The following is an 18,389-nucleotide window of genomic DNA, read 5'->3' as shown; positions in this document are numbered from 1 at the left end:
TGTTTCAAATAAGTCAACTAGGTTTAGGAGGCAGGATCTGCCTTTAACAAGGCCAGGCTGGGTAGAGTCCAGTGTCTGGAGGTCCCCAATGTCTTTGTTTATGGGTGCCATGATAATTTGCTCCATAGCTTTGCAGACCAGGCTGAATAGACCTATAGGGCAATGGTTTCCAAGTTCTGTTGTGGCACCCCCTTTGTGGAGCTGGATGACTGTTGGTGTATGCCATTCTTTGGGTACATAGCCTGTGGTACGACTGAGTCTGGACAGTGAATGTAGGTGAGGGTGTAGTTTATTTTGGGGCTGGTGTAAGACGCAGCCTGGTACACCATCCAGTCCCATTGATGCTGTGTTCTTAGCTTTGGAGAGGACTGTCATTACCTGCATGTCCGTGAACTCTGGAGCTCTGCATTCTTCTGGGATGGACACAGGCCCTTTTGGGGGTGACGGAGGGGAGTTTGCACTGAACCTTTCCCCCAGGATGTGGGCAATGTAAGTTGGTTCAGTGTATTTCTTGCCAATTTTCAGTAGCTGACAGCATATTTTGAAGTTGCCACCTACATGTTTGGTATAGCTAACGAAGGCTTTGTGGTTGTTATTCTTACATTCCTTGGCAATTTGTCTTTAGAAACTGGCCTTGGATTATTTTATGCGCGATCAGTGTTTCTTCCTAATAATGATCAGTGATGCCTTTCCTTTTGTGAAGTTTGCTCTATCATGTGTTCATTTCCTCCTGCTGTTTTCTAACTTATTTATGGGCGATGACCACCAAACTGGTTTCTTATTTTTGGAGGAGTGCATCTTGGTTTTATTTGGGATGTCTCAATCAATGCATCCCTGTAGATGCTCATAGGATGCACTTGTAAATGATTCGACAGATTGTATAGCATTATCCTATAGCAAGGGGGCTTTGGAACTTTCCACTTTGGTCTTGGGAAGTGTGCAGTTTGCTTTTGAAAATGTCTTCACAGTGGTTTCATTGACTGGGGGGGGTGCAGGATGTGGATGTCCAGTGTGATTACTTTATGATTTGATATTACCAGCGAGGGGTTTATCTCTGTTGTGGTACACTGGTACCCCATGTTGGTGATGATCAGGTCCAGTATGTTGTCACCTCTAATGGGCATGGTGACCAGCTGTTCCAGGGTGTTAGAGTTTTTAAACTCTAGGAAACATTGGTCAAAGGATGTTGTACACAATTCCACTCAGTGTTTGGGTAGTTGCGATCTCCATATATAATGGTTTTTGATAGGACCTTTGTATTTTCCACTGTTCTCAGGAATACTGAGTGAGGTTCCTGAGACAAGGTAGGTGATCTGTAGCAGGCTACAATCTGATAATCATCTCTGCCCAATTTTAGTTGCACTTGCATGGTCTCCAAGGCCTCATGCTGCGCCACTAACCTGAAGTTGTGGGTATCCATAAGGTAAATGGATACACCCCTTCCTTTGGTATTTCACTCGTGGTTTTGTGTCCGAAGATCAGAGGGAATGTGAGTGTAGTACGTGGAGCATGTCCAACAGCTCTGTGTTTGACATAGCTTTGTATGTTAGGCAGAGATCATCTCTGAGTAGGTGATATGTGAGGGAGTATGGCTGGAGCATTTTGAGATGGTCTGTGTATGACATGTATTTCAGGCCACTAATGCTCATTGTGAGGTATTGCTGCAAGCTTTCCAGTTGTTGTAGTTGTCTTGTGAGGTACATAGCAAAAGGGGCATTGTACTCTGTTATGGTTCTAGTGAGTGATGAGTAGAGGGGAACAATGTCCTCTTCTATTCTACATGAGACACCGTTTGTGATGAGGTGTGCCACATAGGAGGATTTCCTGACTACTGTGGGGATGTGATTATCACAGTTGTGTCCACTGTCCACCTGTGACCCAAGGTCTCTTGTCACACTTTCAGTGTTAAGTATACTACTGCCTATGTTGTAGTTCATGGCTACAGAGTTTTTAACAAAGGGGATGACACTGCACTTTTTGGCATTGAGCTTGTGCCCATGGCTTTGACAACAGCCATCCGTCTCATTGAGGCCCTTTTGTACGATGTCCACATCTTTAGTGTTTACAATCATGGCTCCTAGTTTGCAGTCATCTGGAAACTTCAGTAGCCACAGACCTTCCATGTTAAAGTTTACTTCAGGGAAGTAGATACTAAACAGGACAAGACCCAGGACTGGACCCTGTGGTACTGCACTCGTCACTGGTCCAAAGTCATACATGGAATCTGCTACTTTCACAGTGTGTGTTCTGTCAGTAAGCCTGTTGGCAACCCATCTTGTGACATAGCAATGTATACCTCGTTTAGTGGGTTTATCTATATTTACAGAGTGTGGGGTGGTGTTGTAAGCCGTGGCAGGATCTACATAGGCTGTGCGAATCACCTTACCATTGTCTACAGTTCTGGTGACTGCTTCAGTGTCATCTATCAGGTTTAGGAGACATGATCTGCATTTTACAAACCCAACATGGTTGTGGTCCAGGGTTTGGGGATTACAAATGTATTTTTTTATAAGTTGTATGATGATACAGTCCATGGCCTTGAAGGGCAGGCTCATCAGGCTAATGGGCTAGTTCCTGGGGTCCATGGTGTCTCCACCCTTGTGTAGTGGGATAACCGTTGCTGCCCCCCATTCAGCTGGCACAAAGCCTGAGGTGTGGCTATGACTGAACATGGTACGTCGGTGTGGTACCTGTTCATTCTGTGGTTTGTGTAGAACACAGCCTGGGAAGTTATCTGGTCCCATGGCTGCTGTGAAACTGGCTTTGGAGAGTGTTTTTTACCTGTGCAGCCATGATGACAGCAACTTTGCAGTCTTCCATTATAGTGATGTGCTCTTTCATAGGTGAGAGGGGGGTAAAGTTAACACTGATCCTATCCGCCAGGATGTTGGCAATATCAGTTGGGTCTGTATCTTTATTGCCATTGAGCTATAGCTCAGAACAGATCTGAGTGTTGCCATGACATGGACCTGTCTGTTGTGCAGAGATCTCCTGAGTAGACAGTATGCAACAGAGTACAGATTGGGTTAAATTCAGTCTTGTTGCATGGGGCAACTGCTTGAGGCCAGTAATCCTCTTGTTGAGGTACTTCAGTGGTCTTTCCAGCTGCTGACGGTGCCTAGTGAGATTCATCGCAAGTGTGTTGTGGTACTCTCTGATGGGTCTGATGACTGATGAGTAGAGGGAACCTACTTTGACCTACATGCACAGAGCTTGGCAGGTTGTGTGAACACATAGCATGATTTTCTGACCACTTTGTGAATGTGTTTCTGGAAGTAGAGATGACTAACCACATTTGTCCATAGATCCCTTATTATCACCTCCATATTTAGCTTAAGTGTGTGAGCATGCCCAGTATGACCTTTCAGTATGTTGTTGCCTGACATTTGCTTAGTTTTTTAAGTGTGTGAGCATGCCCAATATGACCTTTCAGTGTGATGCTGAATGAAATCCGCTACATTTGTTGAAGTGTGTGAGCATGCCCGCTATAGACATTTATACTATATGTGTGTAGAAAATCAAGTTGTATTTTTACAGCAGGGCTCACCTTTGTGTCATAAATCAACAGGGATCATGCTGTGCCTGCAGAGCTTCCATGAGACACTTTGCATAGACTTATCAATATTTCTACATACAGTGGGGACAGCTATTCTTTGTACATTTCTACCTGGGGGCACACCTGATTGTTACTGTAGGTGTACATAGGATGAGGGGTTTACCGGACACTTATACACATTTGCTAGGCGTGCACTGCTATGTAAGGTACTCCATTTCAGTCTGTACTGTTGCCTATTGTATTGGCTTGAGGCATACTACTGTACTACAGATCTTAGCGTCCACTGTCACGTATATTAGATTGTGACTTCATAACCTACCCAACCCACATCACACCGCTTGGCCTGCTGTTTTCTGTCTGCATAGGCCTGTGGGGGAGGTTACCCATATGCCTCTTTAGGGGCATGCTACAGCATTTCTTTGTGTTTGCATTAGTGTACAATTGTCCTGCTGTGTCTGTGCCAGTGAAATGCTGTCATGGCTTAGTGATTCAGTAGTGTGACTATAGTGCACAGTATCCTGGGTTTGAGCCCTGTCACTGCTTTTTATTTTCATGCTGGGCAGACCAGACTGCTTAAGGAACAGTAAAGCAGATATGAGCATGTTTACCTGACTTTGTTCAACTTTGCCCGACTTTGCCCGACCTTGCCCAACATTGCTCAACGTTGCCCGACGTTGCTCTAGTTGGCGCGGGAAATTTTGTTTACATATACTAATTAGTGGTAAAAGCTGCCTAGCACTGCTGTATATTGTTTTAAACATGGCAATCATGCCTCCGGTGGTGCTGCAGGGCTGCCTATTTAGGATGCACATAGTACACTCCCTATACATGTGTGAAAACAGGTAGTGTCAAGTCAGGCATCCCTTTTATTTTATGTGTGAGTCAGAGAGAGGTATCATTTCCAGGGTTCCTACTGAGCCAGTGTATGTGCTATGCATTGCCTCTTTTGCCAAGGCCAAGGCATACTGGGCACGCCTCCTTCTGCCTACTGGGGCAGGCTCAAGTTGTTCCTCCTCCGAGTCATGCTGTGCCTGTGCAGGCCTTGGCAATGGTGGGGGGCTGTTTGGCCCTGCTCCATGCTGTTCCTGCTGCAGCTGTTTTCGCAGGATCATATTGTGTAGCATGGCACATATCATGACAATTTGGGTACATGTAGTTGGTGAGTACTGCAAGGCTCCACCAGATGTGTCCAGGCACAGGAACTGTGACTTAAGCATCCCAAACACATGCTCGATTACATTTCGTGTTTTTGCGTGTACCTCATTATGGAGTTCTTGTTCAGGTGTGTGTGCATTTCTGATGGGTGTCATCAGCCATGGCTCCAGTGCGTATCCAGCATCCCCCACTAGGTGACCGTCAGGGATGTCCCCATTGGCAAATGTCTGGTACAGCTGTGTCAGATGCCAGATATGGGAATCATGGTAGCTTCCAGGGCAGCCAGCACACACATTCAGTATTATGCCCTGGGCATTGCACACGACCTGGCAGTTGATGGAGTGGAAGCCCTTGCAGTTGATGTAGGCCCTAACCCGCTCACCAGCTGGTGCTTTGATGTGTATGTGCATGCAGTCAATTTCATCCACTACCTCAGGGTATTCTGCTATTTGCTGGAAGAGACGTATATTGCTGGCCAATGCCTCACGGGAATTGGGGAAATATACATGATCACCGACATGTGCTGACATGGCATTCAAGAACTGATGCAGTACCCTGGATGCTGATGCCTGTGAAATCCCCATCATATCACCAGTTGGTCTCTGGAAGGTACCTGTTGCTAGTATTCTTAGGCCAACACATACCTTGGTTTCCACTGGGATGGGTTCCCCTCTGTTGGTTCTGTGTGTGAGGCGTGGCCTGCACAGCTCAACAATTTGCTGCAGGAGGTCTCTGTCCACTCTATAGTGCTCCACTATCTCCAGCTCATGTAGCCCCTGGTAGGTTACCCTGGGTCTGTACACTCTTCTCTGTCTCCTCTCTGTGGGTTGCTCAGCAGCATTCGCAATGGCACCACCCTCAGCATCTTGCACATGTTGCCTTATAATAGTAATGGCAGCCTCTAAAATTTTTTTGTCTCAGTTAAGCTTTTTAAGTTTTCACTTCTCTTTGTATACTGCAGTGTTGCAGTGTTTCTTAGAAAAACATGGGGGAATGTTGTTTGCAGAGTTTTAAGTGCTGGGCTGGGCTAGTGTACTGCCTGTGTAATTGGCTGATTCTGATTGATTTCACCTGGCAGCTCTGCTAGTTCTCCTTGGTTAACTTCCTACTACTTCTTTTCCCTTTCTGTTTCCACAGGGGGCAGCGCCGCGCAAACAAGCACAAAAACGCGCACACGCGTGCACACAGGCTTACACAGGCTTAGGCAGGTGCACATCCGTGCACACAGGCTTAGCCAGCCTTACACAGGCTTACACGGGTGCACACGCACTCACAGGCTTAGACGGGTTTACAGGCGCGCACACACACGCACACAGTGTAAGCATCTTTGCAAGAAACTTTAGTGATATCCACAGCATACACCTTTGGTTTCTGGGTTTCAGTTAAGACAGCTGTAGACAGGCCTCTTCCAGTCCTGAGTAACTCACAGCAAACACATGCCACTCTGCTCCAATAAGCTTACAGTCTTTCATACATACCCCCTCATGATGTCACCTATCTTCTACTCTACTACTCCCCTAATCCTACACTTACACTCTAGGGACATGGTTCACATGGCAGGGAAAATTGTGATTCACTATCCTTATCCTCATTTGCATAGGATTGCCTACTAATGCTTGGTTACATCTCTCAAACTGAGCTTCCCCCCTTAGCAACGGCTACTCATTAGCCATGTTGTCTTCAGCCTGCCATTCACCTGCATGGCAGGAGAATATTTCTAATGCAATGCCTATTTTTGGCTTTTTTTTTTTATTCTCTGTTTTTTATAGCACCGCACATTTGTGCGGTGCTGCGCTATGCTTAAACATCGGAGATCGGGGGGGGGGGGTGAAATTATTTTTATTTTTTTGCAACAGATAAAAATGCCAATGGCCTTATATTTGGCCATTGGCATGCTTCCTCAACTGGATGCATCCTTTATTTGGAGCTGTCATAGCTCCATTTTGCTATTTGCAGAACGGTACTCCGTTACCAATGGAGTACATTTCTGCAAATAACTCTACTCTTACTCGGACAGGTTAGTGCTTCCTGGATTGCAAATTTACCTCATTTGCATAGCTTTCAGCAGCAAATGAGGTAATTTGCATAACATAACACTGTCCGTGCAAGAGTAGTTTTAGGAGCTCTCATGCACGCCCCTGCCAGCTGTTCCTGGATTGCTCGGCAGACACATTGGCTGACTGGAGTCTTACTCTACTCTTAGACTCCGTGCAAGCCTTTGTGAATCTGGCCCAATGTGTTATTTTATGCAGATGTTGCCCAGTTTCATTGCCTTCCAGTAAACTACCTCTATCTAATGTCTTTTTATGTGATACATCAAAAAATGACTATCAGTTTTCAAACACATATCTACTGTCTAACCAACTAATATGCCAAATTAGGATACCCTTCAAGGGCAAAAACCTTACTTTAGAGCATTTCATCTTTCAGATTTCTGGGTCAAATTAACAAAGAAATGCATGAGTGGAGAACTCATCAAACCTTCACAGTAGACCTCATCGCACTTCTGTCGGAGTCACTGCTTTTCTGATTGCTGATTTCTACTTTTCTGTCCTTTCAGCAGATCATTAGAGTTATCTCTCTACCTTCTGCATGTTGATGTGGTATGTAAATACCCATATGGTGGTAGAATGATGTCAACACTTAGCCACACCTCCCACCTCATCTTTGTTCTCCTCCAGTCAGAGAAAGGCAGGCTACAGGCTGGTCATTCCTTTTGCAGTCTGTTCCTAAACCTGCTTCATAGATGCTATAAGATGGATATCTTTCTTGTCCACCAATGTACCACCTCTGGTTATGTAATTAATGACAGGATCTACAGAAGTGAATGCTACCCTCTAGGTGAAGTTTTGTCATCTCTCTTGTATTCCATCATTTTTTTCCTTCCTATGTATCCTAGTATCCCCCATAATCTGTAAAGCTTTTTTATAACTGGCTGCTCATTTCTTATTTAAGGTAACATTATTTTTATTTATTTATTTATTTACATGGAACTGGAAGGTTCACCGGTTCACAGGTTATGTACAGTGGAGGTACTGGGAGGAAATTGTTTGGCATGCATTTACTAAAACAAGTCAAATTATAAATACAGTACAGTAGACAGAGAAAAAGTCTAAATAAAGGGGAGTATGCCAGGCAGTTGCATGACACTGAACAATAATGAATGAAACATACATTTGTCAACAGTAAGTAGGTAAGCAGCAGCTGATAGTCATCCATATGACATATACAGTGGCAGATGCACTTTAATCATTGTAGTAATAATATACGATCTCACTACAAACCAGAAGCAGTGCAACATGCATGTTGTGCATACAATGCACATACTCCACCAGGACATTGGTATATGCAACAAAAAGTAAGGTAAATATGCATATACCAGTACAAAAATGAATTACAAAAAAAATGGGAGTCGGGAGTTGGTCAGACTTTGGGAAGAAGTCCAACATGAAGAGATGGGTATGGATCTGAAAAGAAGACACAAGCCTGTAATACAATAAGACCAGCCCATGCCCCTTGTCACTTTTTACCATGGGTACATTGATTCTCACTTTTTTCCCTACCACTTTTTACCATGGGTACATTGATTCTCACTTTTTTTGCAAATAACTTAATATACTGTTTTTTTGGACCCTCATTTTTTTGTTAAATTCCCAATTATCTATTCCACTTGATATTTTAAACAAACTCTTTTTTTTCAGACTTTTATAGAATTTTAAGATACGTCTTTTAAATCCAAGTAATCAGTAATGCTATTTAGAAAGATACTAAAAATTATTTGATTCAGTGTTGATACCATCTGTTGTTTTAATAACTTACTGTTTCCTTTCAATGTTATTTTAATCTCCCATTGCTTCTGATTGAATCTTCTAAGAAGAACCATTAATTTCTTTATGATTAAGATTTATTACGCCTCTTAGTCTTAATAAATAGTGCTTAAGTTCCTTTAAGAATTATCATTGTGCAGGATTCTTGGCAGCAAGTTAACGCTCATTAAGTTCATTAAGTAACTTAGTAAGTTCGGGCTTCACGGCCATCAAGGAACACTAATTTCTAAAGATTTGGTTCAAAAACCTTATCACTGGATGATGTATCTAAATTAGTTTTACAAATCTCCAGACATCTAAATTGCCTAATCCAGATTGGGATATTATTCTACAGTTTAGTCATTTTCAGCTGTAACATTTAGATCTCTAGCCCTGGACCTTCTTAATTTTGTCAGTCACATATTTCATGTTGTAATGTCTATAACTCTTTAGACAATTGTAGACTTCTATATTGTACAATAGCTGTAGAACAGAATCCTTAAATACTTTGTATGCCAGTATCAATTTACCTCTGATGTGTCCATAGCAAAAGAAAACAGCTTCAAGTTCTTACATCTGGATCCATAATCTAAATTACTAATCGGTAACATTCTCTTCATAAAATTTCTCTGGACACCTTCTAAGGTTTTTAATTGGTTTTAGTGTATATCCAGAATGTGTTATTATACTCAGTAATGGGTCTGATGTAAGTTTTATACACAATAATCAAACATTTCTCATCTCTAGTCAAAGGATTTCTTAATAAGTAACCATATATTCAATATCTTTAACACTGATAACCTTAACATACTGAAAGGAGACAGGTAACTATTTCACCAAGCTCTGTATGCTATCTAATGTCTCCTGCTTTACTTGTGTCTGACTATGTGAATTGTGTATCCCTATTAGGGAACACCACGAACCATTGTACATACTCACTTTGTTTTTATTCTTTGTTGTAAATGTTGTTTTTATATTTTTTTATATTTTATATGTTTTAAATGTTATCTTTGTAATTTGTCTAATTGGAGCTTTTCTCCCCGGGCCTCCGCTGAAAATGGACATATATCCAGTCGGACTACCCTGGTAAACAAATGTAAAATAAATAAAATAAATAAATTAATTAACATGATGATTAAAGGATAAGTTGGACACAATAGTAATGCACAGATCATTGTATTCATTGACCTGTTCAAGTACTAAACTTTACAAATGAATAGGGAATCCATGAACCTGAAATCAAGACTGAACAACACTGAGCCCAGGCTCGATACTGTGGAACACCAGATATTCTGGGCAAGTAATCTGAATGCACATTAGGTACATTAGCACATCGCTGTCTAACAGTTAATCAGTTCATAATCCATCTCATGATGTAACAGTTTATGTTAGATTCAAGTAAGTATTTCTGAATGGAATGAAAAGGAAGACAGTCAAAGGCTTTGGCCTGGTCCAATACGATCACACCATGTGACAAATACATGTCCAAGGCCATTGTTTGATCATAAAAGCATACAATATTATTCTTAGTAGATCTGTGCTTTATAAAGCCACTTTGGTCAATATCCATAACTTGAGTTATGTATAAGTTTCAGTAAACATTTGAAAGCACTTTCCAAGCAATGATGTTATGGGTCTATGCCTAATGATTATATTTTCCTGCCCTTTTTATATCCAGAGGTAACACAAGATAGTTTCCAATTATTGGGTACTCTACCATTTTCTAACATTTGTGGTTAGCAAATTAATGCTTAAATAGCTTCCAGTTAACTCTATAACCTTTTTATTTTATGTCTATCTAAATTTTCTAACCTTTTTACAGTAAATATGATCCTCTTCTGTACCTGTACTGTAAATGTAAAATGAACTGATTATTATGTTATTTATTCTCTGGGCCTGAACACTGTTGAGATATGCAACTATGTGCAGCTCTTATATACACATAACTTATCTCTTTTGTTTACACATTTTTGTCTTTCTCTTTAAAACTATATATGTACTACTTTTTTGTTATTTCTAATTGTATAATATGGAGCTTTTGTAATTGCATTATGTGGACCTTTCCCCCCGGGCCTCCGGTCAAAACAGACTATTTGCCCTGTTAGACTTTTCCGGTAAACAAATGTAAAATAATAAATACATACATCTCTAAGCATGCAAATACTCTGCAGGTCAATGAAAAACACTGGAGGCCTATGAAGGCTTCCCATGATGTTGTAGTCACCATCAGGTTATGATGCAATAAATACCATAAAGGGACATGGCACCCTTTGCTGTACTTTACTTACAAGCAGATTGAAAAGAAAAAAAGAGTAGAGAAACATATGGAGACTCTGGTACCAAACGGAAAATCAGACTTAGTTATGCTTTCCAGTCAGCTGAGTGAAAATGTCTCCATTCAAAATCAGGTCAAAAGGAAGAGGTGTTTCGGATAGTTTTTTCAATTAATGTGTATAGATCAATTTTTTTTTGAGAGGTGAAGCTTGCATCCCCACAACCTCTACCCCCACCCCCACCAAGCAGATAGGTCGAACGAACCCTTATTGTACCTTAGTTCAAGGATAGCATCCGAAGTTTAGTCTTACCATTTGATTAATGGTTGATTCAACCAGCAGTGTATTAATGTAGTAGAACTCACAGTGTGGCTTGCCAGTCTAGCTTTAAGGTATAATACATTCATAAAATATAAAATGAAAACTCTACTTCTGTTTTTGTTTTAGTTAATATATTTTTATAAGGACCCTAAGACTGAGTTGCCTGTTTTCTTCACTAACACAGGAATGTAGGTATGATCAGGTGACCTGCTTAGAGTCATGCAGTATGTGAGTGGAAGTTACCAGAACTTCACTTAGTTCACTAGGGTCATTTACATTCATGTCAAATGAATTAAGCTGCTTTGCATGTCAGAATTTGCTGCATTCACAAATATTTAGTTGAATTTTTGCCTCTTAATCAAATCCCTTCAAGTGGGAATACCAGTGGGTCAGGACATTCTGACATGGAGGCCATATACAACATGAGCTTTGTCTATATTTAATCATTGGGTATTCCTCATTTCTGTTTATTTCATGCATTTTACCCTCTTCTGTACTACTAAATCTACTGAGAACAACATCTGAAGCTAGGACAATTTAGTTTATATTCCAGATAAAAAAAAGTCTGTTGCACATTTTGAAAGACAAGCACATAAAATATTCTTCTATTCTCTGTGCTACTGCAAGAAATATAGCCAGGAAATCTGCCTTTCATGTAGGAAAGACAATTAGTTGGCATGCTCCTAGGGTATGAAAGGTAGCAGCTGTATATTAAACAGAATTGTATTAAGTATATAACAGTAAGCGTGCAGAGCTATTTGCAATCCCAGTGGTAAGGAGAAGTGTCATTCTTAAAGATCGCTGTTGTGAATGTGCCTAACATCTGATTAGCAACTGACAAAATTCCATTTTAGCCATCCTTAAAAATATCGGACACCTAGTCACACGCCTTGCAAGACCATTACAATTGCCAAGGATTATCACATGCATCCTAAAATGCATGTAACTATGTTTTGGATCAATTTAGAATGCATAGGAACAGCAGTTTAAATGCTATACCTGTTGTCCTGAACTCTGTAGAATAAAGTGTTCCTAACTATTAAATTATTATTACTGCTGTGCAATGACTGAGTCACTCAATGCATGCAAAACCTTAAAAGAAGTCTCCATGTGGGAGGCTGCCACCCTGATCTAGTGAGTCATGAGCTCAAGTTATTGTACAGAAATAGCATCAGTGAGCATATTATTGCCCTCAACAATAAAAAATATCATCACCTTCATTATCAACAGCCATTGCTGCTGCAACATTGAAGAGTCGTGACTAGAATGCAAACCAAGAATGAGAAAAATGTCACACGCTGATTGCAAGGGAGTAATACGTGTGCCCATGGCAGAGACAGCTGCACTGCTGTTACAGCAATGAGAGTATTGTTAATTTCTATAGCCCCTTTCACACCAGCTATCGTACTCATTCTCAGACTGAATGTTATGACCCATCATGTTAAGATATTTACAGTAAACACATTTCCAAAATGAAAGCAAATCATTTCACTATGGTCCTGTCCTTTTCTCTGGTTCATAAATGTTACCCACAGATCACTCACCAAAATCTGACCAAGTAATTTAATAATGTACAGGGTGGAAACAGCATCACAATTATTGCATGGAACTGCTTTAAACATGTTTTGCTGTATCATGTGACTAACATTTTATATCATTCTAACACCACCCCAGTGCATGATTCATTGTTAAAGGAAGTTCAGTAACGTAAATACGTTAATTGCAGAATGTAAGCTTTATTAAAAAATATGCTACCAGTAAATTTCCAACAAAAAGTCCCCTTATGCTTTATGACAAACAATTAGATAACAGGTAAATACATTTTCAAGTGTATGTCTTTGACACAGAACACACTTACTGCATGTCACAATTATGCTTTAAAATCAGTGAAAATAATGGGCTTGTTAAGTACCTTTCTGGCATCAAAACAGTCCTTAACAATCTTTTGTTAAGCACGTCTCAGTGCTGTTGAGCACTCGTCTTGTGCTAGAGTATTAACTGTGCTCAAAAGCCATAAAAGACTAGCAGGAAGTCATTAAATGGTTCACTGTCAAAATATAGAACTGTAGTTAGGCGAACACGGGAATGATGAATGTGTGTTGGCTGACTGCCGTATTGCTGAACTGCAATTTTACAAATGCCCTTTAGTGAATGCCACTGTGCATTCTCTTTATATGACGTCAACATTATGAATAGAGATTGCAGTACAGTGTAGATCAGGAAATTTACCCTTTTCCTCACTGTAGTGCTAGACCTTTAGACCTTCACATAGCACTACTACTGCCCTTCTTTCCTGCACAGATTGTATCAACAAAAACCGTAATCTAAACAAACTCTCTTCAGCCCTATTTATTGACCTGTCTAAAGCTTTTGACATGGTAAATCACCAAATTCTCATCAAAATACTAAAATCCCTGTCACTTGATACATCCTCCATAAAATGGTTCCAGTCCTACCTTGATAAAAGAAAACAGGCCGTACTTTGGCACAAATCTCTCTCTACTCACCTGCCTGTCAACCTGGGTGTCCCTCAAGGCTCCATCCTTGGACGTCTACTCTTTTCCATATTCATCAATGACCTTCACCTTGCCATCTCCCAAGCTACATGCATACAATATGCGGATGACTCTACATTGATATGCTCAGCCCCCTCTTCTCCAGAACTTCTCTATCTTACCCAACAAGTATTTAACACAGTTGAGCAATGGTTCACACATAGATGCCTCCTCCTAAACCCCAAAAAGACTAAACTCCTCCTTTTCTCTCCTACTAAAAACTCCCTCCCAATGGACTTCTCAGTAAACTCTACCAATAAAACTATTATATACCCTAAACCAACCACAAAACTATTAGGTGTCACCATTGACAATAATCTGAATTTTGACATCCATATTAACAACACTATAAAAACAGTCAACAAAAAGCTAGGCTCGCTCTATAGGATAAAATCCTTTCTCCTACCTTCAGCTCGAACCACTATAGCACACACTCATCTAATATCCTCTCTTCTTTATGCCTCTCCTATTTTTACTAACCTATCTAAAAATAATCTTAGCAAATTGGAAATGTCCTACAATAACATTGTTAGATTTGCTACAGGCAACCCTTTTAGAACCCATCACTGCCTTAATTTAAAGCAACTAGGATGGCTCGAACTTCAAAATCTAATTAAATTCCATCAACTAACTATAGCCCACAACACTCTTTACAAACCTTCCAAAAAGCCTATTCTTTCCACACTAATCACTCCCTATAAAAATCTGGAATCCTTAAGGTCTTCTCAGAAATGTCTAATACATACAACTAAAACAAACAATAAGGCTGGTGACTGCCTTTTCTCTAACATAGTTGGAAAAGCCTGGAATCTCCTCCCAAATGAACTCTCCACACTTCCCTCACTATCCTGCTTCAAAAATAATTTGAAATTGTTCCTCAAAACTCATTGGTTATGCCCCTGCTCCAAACCTGACTAGTCTATATGTGTCTCGAAATTTTTTTTTTCTCTTATTACCCTGTCTACTCACACACAGCAACTCCTCCTTATCCAACTAATTTACTAAACTATCTCTAACATACCTTGATTGTATTACTATTCCTTTGTTATGCCTGTATTCTGCACTGTAAATATTAATGTGTTAACCTGTAATAGACACTGTTAATAGTTTTTATTTTTGTCTAAAGTTTTATTAGTTGTGATTGTGTTAATTTCATTGTCTTACCTGGGAGCTTATCTCCCCGGGCCTCTACTGAAAATGGACATGAATCCAGTTAGACTAGCCCGGTCAACAAATGTAAACTAAAATAAAATAAAATAATAAATAAAATAATTTGCAGGGGGGTGTGGAGGCACAGCCTTGCCCCCTCCAAAAACATGAACTGAAGTGATGTGCAGTACAGAATTGCATACGTTTGTACTGCTGGGAAGCAGGCAGGTAAATATCAACAGGTAAACTTTCGGAAATGTCAACTCCGTTGATTTGATTATTTTGAATTAGCATGTTTTTTACATGTTTACCTAATTAGTATTCAAGAATTTGGATTTTTTTTTTTTTGGTGTTTGAGCATAAAATGTGTTTTGACATTCAAGATTTTGATAGTAAGCCCATTAAAATCTTCTGTCAGACGGTTTGACATTCCAGATGAAGAATTTATTAGCTTCCCAATAGTCTTCTTTGGTGGCTGCTGTCTGTGTGGCTGAGGTCAGTCTTACAGATTTCTAAGCTATAAAACACTTACTGCAGTAATACTGCAATTTTCTTTAACTTTTGTAGTACATGAGAGCAGGTAAAGCTCCACATATTAAAAAGAGTTATGATCGGGTCTCTCATATCATAACCCTGGAAGTTATGTGTTCTTGACATGGATGTCAAGATTCAGCTCTTAAACTTCACTCTCAAGATGAATTTCTCAAACACCTAATCTCCTGATTATGATTGGAAACACAATCATATTCCTATATATCATGTCTTGTAATGCACTCCTCTGGTTTTTACCATTCTTCCTGCCCATTTTGAGATTTGTTCTGGGACAATTCTTTCACCTTTGTGCTAATATGTGGGCTCATACAGCTGCAAAAATATCCATAAATAAAATGTTCCATCACTGAGTCATTTTATTTTTAGATGGTGCCTGCCCCCCTTAACATATCTGACAAGAATATCTGGCCTACATTGCCCTTCAGCAGATTGTTAGGACTAATTATCCGTGTCTGCTATGGGACATTAATGTTACAATCTCAACAATTCCTGATACCTGACAACATTGCTAACCGCTAATACTTGCTGTCTTTCTGTATTGTTCTTGGAATGAACATGGTATTGCCATTGCTCTTAAAAGAAAACATCTGCTGAAATATTTAATATACATAATATTTTATAATGTTTTTATTCCATGGTGTATGACCTTGTCATGTTTGAGGGGCCAGCATGTCCTGGTGACCCTCACACCTATATCTTCAAAGCATTGGGCTCTTGGTAGAGCTTCCCTTAGTGAAGAGATCAGTGTTAAGGTGCCATACTAAAAACAAAAAAAAAAAATCCTCATGACGAATCTCATGTCTCAGTTCAGAATAAGTATAAGATTGTTGCCTGGACAACCATGACTACCCCCTGGAACAAGGCTGGGAGTGGCTTATGATGATGATCACCTGGAAGGTAAGCCACCCACACAACTAAATGAGGCTCATATCAAAATGGTTTTATAGAGCCAGCCTGTGAACTCAACAGCTTCAAGGTGAAGGGTTGGGTCAGGTGCAGAATAAGAGAGGGAGTAGTCATGGATGCAGTCAATCCATACACTCTATGCCCTGACAAAATAATTTACTTTAGTGGTGCAAAACATCACCTCAGTAATAGAAGGAGCCTGAGCAGACACAAGGTTCAAAGGTGCTACCCAGAAATTGTTGGACTCATTTCAAAGCTCAGCATGGAACTGCAAACCAAATGTCTCAAACATGGGGTGATCTCTATCTCTCTCTCTCTCTCTATCTCTCTCTTCTAGAGCTGCTCATCATGACAGACCATGGTCAGGTGAGAGGACATTAACAAATTCCTAGCTGACGGGAATGTAGTTGTATTTTTTTCTGATGTAAGATTGCTGTTAATCACTATGGCTGCAAGTCAAAGAGTGGAAACTCTAATGGTTGTTTGTCCTTATGTACCAAACTGCTATTGCAAGTTTTCAGTTTTTCAGGAGGATATGGGCGTGATGCTTACTGCTTACTAATTCTGTAATTTTGCTAGGAAACTTCAGTGTTCATGTGAAAAATAACAGAGGTACCCAGAATTATGTGAATGAGATGAACCAGCCTTCCAGATCAGAACCTGAGTGGTGATAGTTCCTGGACTTTTGTGCAAATCATGGGTTATCCATAACGACCACAGATCAGCATCTGATTGGTGAATAGTTCCTGGACTTCTGTGCATATCATGGGTTATCCATAATGACCACAGATCAGAACCTCAGTGGAGAATAGTTCCTAAACTTCTGTGCATATCATGGGTTATCCATAATAACCACAGATCAGAACCTGATTGGTGAAGCATTCCTGGACTTCTGTGCATATCATGGGTTATCCATAATGACCACAGATCAGAACCTGATTGGTGAATAGTTCCTGGACTTCTGTGCATATCATGGGTTATCCATAATGACCACAAATCAGAACCTGAGTGGTGAATAGTTCCTGAAATTCTATGCATATCATGGGTTATCCATAATGACCACAGATCAGAACCTGAGTGGTGAATAGTTCCTGGAGTTCTGTGCATATCATGAGTTATCCATAATGACCACTACATTTAAACGCTTAAGGGTTCTTGGTAGCACAGTGCCTTGGGATGATGGTCAATGACTAAGTATGTGTTTATGTCATCATACCTGATACCACAAATCTGTGCACTAAAGTGCAGAGATTCCTCAGATGAGGTATCAGCTATACAGAACCAGGTGATCCAAATGACCAGTCATGCCATCCTGGGAACATCTGGCAGATGGTTAAGTGGGAAAATAATCAAGCTTCTGCCTGCAAGACAGATTTTGGCTGCAATGCTCAAAATGAGTTTGCAGGCCTTGAACCTGTGTCCCACAGTCAATGAAGTGATAAGGTGCTTAGGTAGTAGAGTAGCTGATATCTGGTATAACCACAAGATTCATATGTAGACACCAGAAAGCTGCCATGTTGAAGAGGTGGCCTTTATGGTACTGCTCAGGAAGGGTCTCCTGAGACAGCTGACAGGTATAAGTGGGCTAAGAATCCTGCAACAGTAGTGGCCACTGAGATTAATGTTTGGACTTTAGGAGTTTGTGGAGGCCAAGCTTCCAAGTGACCTCAGAGATGTTCTGTGAAACCATTCACTGCCAAAGGATGGGCAGGATGGATGATGTCGCTCTCTGTTAAGGGAGGGATCTGAACTGCAGCGTCTGATTGAGGAAAGGAAAGTTTGGAAATATGGTAAACTTTATCATGTACCATTACATCAAAGCTCATTTCGTTACAACTAGAAGACCTAACAGGCAGCTCAGTAGCTTTATTCAAGTGGAGAGACACAGCACCCATGCACCTCAAGCAGGTGGTTAAGTTCTCACACCCCGTAAAATACCATAGCTGACTCCAAGGTTACCAAATTTATGGTTAGTTTATATCAGTTATTAATGAATCACCCATTTGGCCTCCGAGTTCTATCTGAGTGAGCTTTGATGTATGGCTGGGAGAAAGTAAACAGATATTGAAGTTTCAGTTGCTTTTTCCTTATTCACACATTTCAGCCACCCTACAGC

This window comes from Protopterus annectens, chromosome 11.part0 (assembly GCF_019279795.1).
Source record: "Protopterus annectens isolate FY-2018-M chromosome 11.part0, PAN1.0, whole genome shotgun sequence".
Classification (NCBI taxonomy): domain Eukaryota; kingdom Metazoa; phylum Chordata; order Ceratodontiformes; family Protopteridae; genus Protopterus; species Protopterus annectens.
Note: the sequence above shows the minus strand (reverse complement) of the source record.